The sequence below is a fragment of the Hyperoodon ampullatus genome (assembly GCF_949752795.1).
Source record: "Hyperoodon ampullatus genome assembly, chromosome: 9".
Lineage (NCBI taxonomy): Eukaryota > Metazoa > Chordata > Mammalia > Artiodactyla > Ziphiidae > Hyperoodon > Hyperoodon ampullatus.
The window spans coordinates 25382058-25389937 of record NC_136922.1 but is presented as its reverse complement, the minus strand read 5'-3'; positions in this window follow the sequence as shown (position 1 = coordinate 25389937).

Genomic DNA, 7880 nt, shown 5'->3' with positions numbered 1-7880 from the left:
AGGCAGTATGAACTCAGCCAGAGGGATGGCAGTACCAAGAGTACTCAAGGCATTAGAAAAACAATTAATATAATCTACCTTATTAACAGATACTATGAGGAAAACAGTATACTGACCATAACAGACACTGGAAAAGCATTGGATAATATGACATTCACTTATGATAAAAAGAAAGCACTTAGCAAACTAGGAATCAAAGTGAATTTTTTAAACCTAATACTGTATCTACTAAAGGTCCCCAGCAATTAGTTTACTTAATATTAGAGTAGTCGACACTTTCCGCTTAAAGTCTGGAACAAAGTGTTAGCAGGTGTCAGTGAAAACCATCTGCTAACACTGCTTAGTCATCAATAAAAATTTAGGTATGAAAATGAATAAGAGGTTTACAATTAAAGGAAGAATGAAAATTGCTATTTGCAGATAATTACAGATAATTTTATTGATTAAAAAGAAAATCAAAGACTCCACAGAAAAATTATTAGAACAGTTACCACTAACTTTGATAAGTTAAGGATCAATATACAAAATTCAATAGTTTGTCTATGTACGAGCAATAACCAATTATAAAATGTACTCTTAACAAAATACATTTCCAATAGGAAAAAAAAGGAATACGTAGGAATACTGAATACCTAAGACTGTATCTAAAAGAAATGGAAAGCTGTTCAAGAGGAAATTATAAAACATTTTATTGCAAAACATAAAGGAAGATCTTAAAATGGAGAGATTTATTCTGTGTTCATGGATGGAGAGACTAAATGTTGTAAAGATGTCAGTGCATCCCAAATTCATCTATTCAAGTTTTCACAGAACTTGGTCAAATTGAAAATGAATGAAAACTGATCCACATGAAAGATCATGATTTTGGAATTTCGGAACATCAAGGATAAAGAGCTAATCTTAAAAGCCCCCAGAAAGAAAACTGGTCACTTTGCAAAGGACTGGAATCAGTCTGGCATTTGACTTTTCAGCAGCTCAACAGAAGCCAGGACACAGTGTAGCAGTGAGTTCAAAGTTGCAAAATCTCACAAAGAAGAGGAAGGAGGAGGGAAAGAGAGGAGGAGGAGGAGGAAGAAGACCTCCTGGGACTTCCCTGGTGGTGCAGTGCTTTAGACTCCACACTCCCAATGCAGGGGGCCAGGGTTTGATCCCTGGTCTGGGAACTAGATACCACATGCATGCCACAGCTAAAAGTTTGCGTGCCACAACTAAGGAGCCAGCGAGCCACAACTAAGGAGCCATCGAGCCACAACTAAGGAGCCCTGAAGCCGCAACTAAGAAGCCAGTGAGCCACAACGAGGACCTGACTCAACCAAATAAATAAATATTTTTAAAAATAATAATAATAAAAATAGAACACCTCCTATCTACTCCACCTCAGGAATATACTGGAGAATATACTTCACTGGAGAAAAGTAGAAAATAGGCCTCCAAAAATGGGAAGACATGGGATTTGTAGGGAGAGAAGGGAAGGAAAATCTCAGGAAGGCAGCTATGAGATTTGCCATAAATTTTGCTGCCAAGAAAGAGCCTCATAACGATTGTGCCTAAATCAGTGGTTCTTAAAGAGCAGCCCCCAGTTCACTTGAGAACTTGTTAAAAAGGTAAATTCTCAGGGTTCTTCCCAGACCTACTGGATCAAAATCTCTGGCATTGGGGGTCCAGCCATCCATATTTTATCAAGCCCTCTAAGTGTTCCTGAAGCAACACAAGAGTGAAAACCACTGACCCAGTGTGCCCTAATACTCAGCAGTCTTTCAGATCACAACTGCTTCCCCAAATTCTGCAACAGGCATCAAACATGGATCTTTATTCTTTAGTGAGTTTTATTTTTATTTTGAAAACAGTACATATTCTGTGTTGACATCTTGGAAAATATAGGAAAGGATAAATGAAAAAGAAAAAAATCATCTACCATTCCACAATCCAGAAAAAAACTTTAGCAAATTTATATTTATTAATTATATTTATTCTATATAAATACATATATATGTACATTTGGATTATGTGGTAGGTACATTTTACATAGTCTTTTCATTTAATATTATGTAATGAGTGTTTTCCATGTTATTGAAATATCTTCCCCAAACCTATTTTACTGGCTGCATATTTCATAATACAGTGGTAGTGTGATTTATAAAAATGTGCTTCTATCAATGGAAACTGATGGTTTCTCTAAATCGTTGAAGGACTAAATAACAATGCAGTAAATGTCATCATAGCTCTTTCTGCAGTTTTGTGTCCCATTTACAGGCAAAGACCTTGTGTCAGAGAGACCTTGCTGTCACTCCCGGATTTACTACTTGCAGGGACTTCTGCATGTTAATTCACCACTCGGAGTTTTGGTTTCCTCATCTATAAAAATGGGGATAATTTTAGTCTTCATATAGAACTGCAGTGAGACTTGAGCAGGATGGAATGTGTAAAGCACTTAGTACAGTACCCATCTGAAACTCAGGCTAAACCTGACCCCTAATCCCCACTAGAGGAGATTACAGCCACGTGGAAACAGCCCGGCTCTGCTGTCCCACCTGGCTGAACACGTGCTCTCTCTACACCCAGCAATTCTGCCCCAACTCTGCACCTGCGCACAATGACACGTGTACAGTGGTGTTCCGGGTGGCATTCTTTACAAGAGCAGAAAAACTAAAAACAGCCCACGTTCATCAGCTAGACCAGGGGTCCCCAACCCCTGTCGGTGGACCGCCACTGGTCTGCAGCCTGTTAGGAACCGGGCGGCACAGCAGGAGGTGAGCGGCCAGCTAGACAGCGAAGCTTCATCTGCCTCTGTCCATCCCTCGCATCGCCGACTGAACAATCCTCCCCCCCACCATCCGTGGAAAATTTTTCTTCGACAAAACCGGTCCCTGGTGCCAGAAAGTTTGGGGACCGCTGAGCTAGACAACAGATAAACTCTGGTGTTTTGCATAATGGGATGTTGAGCAGTAGCAAAAAGAAATGAATTATAACTAAACATAAACACATAGATGAATATAAGAAACTGAAGAAAAGTGAAGAAAAAAAGGTACTACGTACTATAAAAAAAAAAAGAATGCTAAAGGAAAGTGAAGCTGCAGTAGTAACAGTGGTAATAATCCTGGTCTTATAAAGTCTTAAAACCAAGTACACTGAGTCAACACTTGGTTTGGTTAAGTCTTTTGTTTTCCCTTCTAAATTTTTTTTTGATTTATCACCTAACCATTGATTTATGAGACGGGCCATCACATCACATGCCTCCCAGCATAGTACATCCACCATGACCATTTAATAGGCGAAAGGCACCACAGTGTTTTAATTTGATTTTCTTAATGTTAACAGTGTTGAGTATTTTTAGTGGGTGTAATCATTCTACTTCTTCGCACTAAATCTGTCCAAATACTTTTGTTACATTTTCAGTAAGTTTGGTAGTTGAGCTGACTTCTGAAAGCAAACTACTAATTTTTCCGTGGGAAGCATGTGGGTGGTGAGGTCAGGGTGGGAGGTTCATTCCAGGTAGAATGAGCAGTACAAAAACTACAGACGTGTTAAGTGTGCAGGTTCTGAAAATGGTGATTTATTTGATATAACCCCAGGGAGTGCAGAATTTTAGGAGACAAGAACGGCCCAAACGATTGAGGGCAGGCTCTTTTTACGCTATGGTAAGTGTTATAAACTTTGTTTATAAAGTGTTCTATAACAAACTTTGATAAACATGTTTATAAACATTGAAAATTATTTAATCAATTAATTTGCATATCAGATTTTGTTTTAGAATAAAAACTGGTGGTGGTGAAGAGGACAGGTTGGGACATGAAGACAGGAATACAGGAAGTAGTATCAGGGCTGTGAAACCATCTGGTGGAAAGAAGGTGTTGGTTGAACAAAGCCAGTGGCCAAGAAGTGAAGGGAGTGAATCCAGGGCCACTTCAGAGGCAGAATTAATAGGACAGTGAGTGATTAGAGTTCAGTGCTCAGTGAATATTTAGCACTGAAGTTCTCACCTCAGTCAAACAGAATATCTGTGGGTGAGACTCAGGGCCTATCAGTGCTTTCTGAAGCTTCCCAGGTGATTCTTATATGCAGGCAAGAGTCACAGCCACCAGGTGAAGGATTCTGAAGGTCCGGAGGAAGAGGTTGGGTCTTTTTGAGAAATGACCCTGCCCTGTGGCTCCAGAAGTATATCATTAATCTTCCCCACACTTTTCAGAGTAATCCCTCAGCCTTAACCAGTATAATTATGCAGTGAGACTAAGAATATTCAAAGGTTTTTAGACACTAGCTCTGACCTGATTCTGACCCTTGGAGATCTAGAACCTGTGGACCAGTGGCTCTGGCCCACTTAGCCAGATTGTACAGTGGAGGCTAGATAGATGAAGCCCTGACCTGAGTTCTTCCCACAGTGGGGATAGTGGGACTGTGGGTGTGTCTCCAGGCCCAGAAAATATAGCAAGGTTAGATACACGTAGTCACTAAGAGAATCTCCTTGTCTATTTCCTGACCGATGGAGTAAAGACTATTATAGTAGAAAAGGCCAAATGGAAGCCTCTGGAAATGCCCCTGCCCACCCACCACTAACTTCACTGAGAGAGTAAACCACAATCAAATACCTCCTTTCTAGGGAATCTAAGAGACAATTGCCCCCACTGTATAAAGACGCTTGGGTCAACTATTACATCCATGTTTACCTCACCCTTTTGGTTGGTACAAAACGAAGGTGGGTCACAGATCTCCCCTCACCAAAGGCAGTCACTGAGCCTCCAATATGACATAGCTCAGTTAGGGTGGCCAACCTGCCACCTGATGGCAAGTTGTCACCTTGGACACCTTTCATCATGGAGGGAATAGTGACTTGTCTTCATAGGGATGGGCACATATTCAATATAGAAATTAGTCTTTCTCATCTCCACTTCTGCCAGTGCCACTATTTATAGACTTACAGAGTGTCTTATCCATCATGATGTAAACATGCTCATATTGCTTCTGTTCAAGGAACTCATTTTGTGGTGAAGTAAGTGTGAGTGCAGTTCTGATCTTACCTCCTGCCCCTTATCCCAGAAGCTGAAAGTTAAGTTATTACACCAGTTGGGAGACAGCATTCTGCTAGACAAGGCACTGTCTTAAAGGACGCAGTATATTTCTTAACCAGTGGCTAGTATGTTTCCATATTATGTACTGTCAGGTCAGGAGCCAAGGCATGGAGGTAGAAGTGGTAACTAGTTACTAATAAAACTCTTGATGAGTCAATCCCAATCTCTTAATTCATCCCACTCCCCCCCTTTCCCCCTTGGTAGCCATATGTTTGTTCTCTATGTCTGTGTCTTTATTTCTGTTTTGCAACTAAGATCATCTATACCATTTTTCTAGATTCCACATATGTGTTAATATATGATATTCGTTTTTCTCTTTCTGCCTTACTTCACTCTGCATGACAGTCTCTAGGGAATGACATATATACACTATTGACACTATCTATCAAATAGATAACAAATGAGAACCTACTGTATAGCTCAGGGAATTGTACTCAGTGCTCTGTGGTGACCTAAATGAAAAGGAAATCCAAAAAAGAGGGGATATATGTATAAGTATAGCTGATTCACTTTGCTGTACTTACACAACATTGTGAAAACAACTATACGCCAATAAAAATTAATTTAAAAAAACAGATTTCTTGGACAGATTCTTAGTATGACCAATATAGCACTACTGTTTTGAATGTGTATATTCTACAAAACAGACAATAAAATAATTTTTTTAAAAACCCTTGATGAATGTTTGCTTTCATCCCTCACAATCTCAGCCCAACTGGATGTAGAGGGAGGGGTGCTTTCACTGAGGACCAAAGTCATGATTTCAGGATTTGGAAGCTGAGCCTCATCCATGGCCATTTTGGGCCCCTCCTATCGCCAAAACTACAGACAGAGAAGGAGGCAGCTCCATTATCAGATGTGATTCATCCCAGTGGGAATGCTACTGCACTGTGAGGGCAAGGAGGTTCTGTATTAGAGCTAAGAGATTCCTCATCACTAGAGAACTGTGGCCACCCAATGAAGATAAGACCTCTAAGACCTCCCGGCCCAAAAAAGTGAAAATCCGGGGCATCCTACCAGGCGAAGAGGCTACCTAGACCAGGTGCTAAGAGGGTGTAGAGAGAATATAGAATAGATGAGAAGGAAGAGAGCAGTGGCTGCCAATGTAGTCCTGTGACAGCTATATAATTGGGGACCATAGCAGTTCATCTTCATATTAACTGTTTATTCCTTCCTTTTTATTCTCAGGCCCCTAGTTTTAGCTAATGGTACAGGCTTCAGGTAGGAGTATGTCTGTCTAGACATCTCTCAATGATGGCGTGTTAGCTATTGGGGTCTTCTGTGTTTCTTATGTTGAGGACATGGGTTTCTCACCTGGATGAAGTACAAGTGTGGAGGCCAAGGGACCAAAGGAATGGACTGAATGGATATCTTCTATCTACCACTCCAGGCCTCCTGTCCACCTTCCCCTAGGTGCCGGTGCCCTAGGAGGCTGACCAATCACAACTGAACCTGTGACCCCTGGCTTCCAGCTGAGTTCAGACAACAGGAGGATTGGCAGGAAATCAGAGGGAGGAAAGGAAGTCAGAGAGTGAGGCAGGTACTTACTCTCCTGGTTTCCTCCAACCCCGCAGGGATGTATGGACTGGCTTCCCTCGAGGTGAAGGACCCTCCACACAGGCTTCCTCATCTCCACTTCTGGTTAATTGCTTGTACATTTGCCCCACTAGACCCAGTTCTCCAAGGCAAGGCACCAGCCTCTACCCTGCCCACACATTTCTGACAAGTCTATTAAACCCACCTCAGATTACCCAGTTTGAGTGTGCCATCTGTTTTTGCCATGACCCTGACTGATACAGTTCCTCTTTTAATGAGATTTTTCTTTCTGTGCTTTTTTCTAAAAAAAAAAATTTAGGAATTTTTAATTAAAAGAAAAGTTTCCAAAAACAAAAAGAAAACTCATTTTGAATTTTTTTTTTTTTATGTTTTGAGGTGATAAAATTCTAAATAGCCCTGATTTGGGTTGCAGTCTGCCAAATAACACTTTAAGTAGCTTTGATTTGGAATTATATGCCCTAGAATCAAGGTTATTTACAAATCTATTTTGCCAAAATCAGAAACCAGGTTTGAGCTTCCCAGTCCTCTTATTTAAGGGAAATATTGTAACAAACTGAGCATAATTGTAGAAAGAAAGTATAGAAACATTTTTCTTGCCTGTGTAGATCTAATTTGCAAACCACAAACAACATTTAAGCCATTCATTTGCGCACATTTGCTCGGTTACTGCAGTTACTTCAATCAGAACCATAGTCCGCTCAGTGAGCTGCTGCCCAGCTGAGGATGTTAATTCAGCTCCCTGCTCTTGGTAGCTGAGTCAGACTTTCTAAAGAATCTTTTAACAAGCTAGCCAAAGAAATCAGCACATTTTATTTCTCCTCAAAAATATTCAAGATCTGAATATAGGCAAAAATAAATACATCTCAGGATGGGATTTATGAAATAAGCATTCAAAAGAATGTGATATTTAATAAGAACAGGACTGAAATTATTTCTGTCATTTTTCCAGGCAGCAGTATACTTCAGTGGTTTGTTCTTGGGATTATACACTTATAAAAACTATTTAATTACTGACTATATTTCTTCTTAGTCATAACTTCAAGGGTGTTTTTCAAACATCTGGATATGAAACTGTGATTCTTCTAGACTCAGATTTAAGAAAGCCCCCAAATTTTAGAACAAGATGTTAGGTGCAAAGTACTTCCACAGCGTCAAGTGAGATAGACACTGAATTCAGAGAAGGAGCTGAGAGAGAGTGGGCAGTAATCAGGGTGAGGACCACTGCATGCACACGAAGCTGGTAAAGGGGGTCGTGAG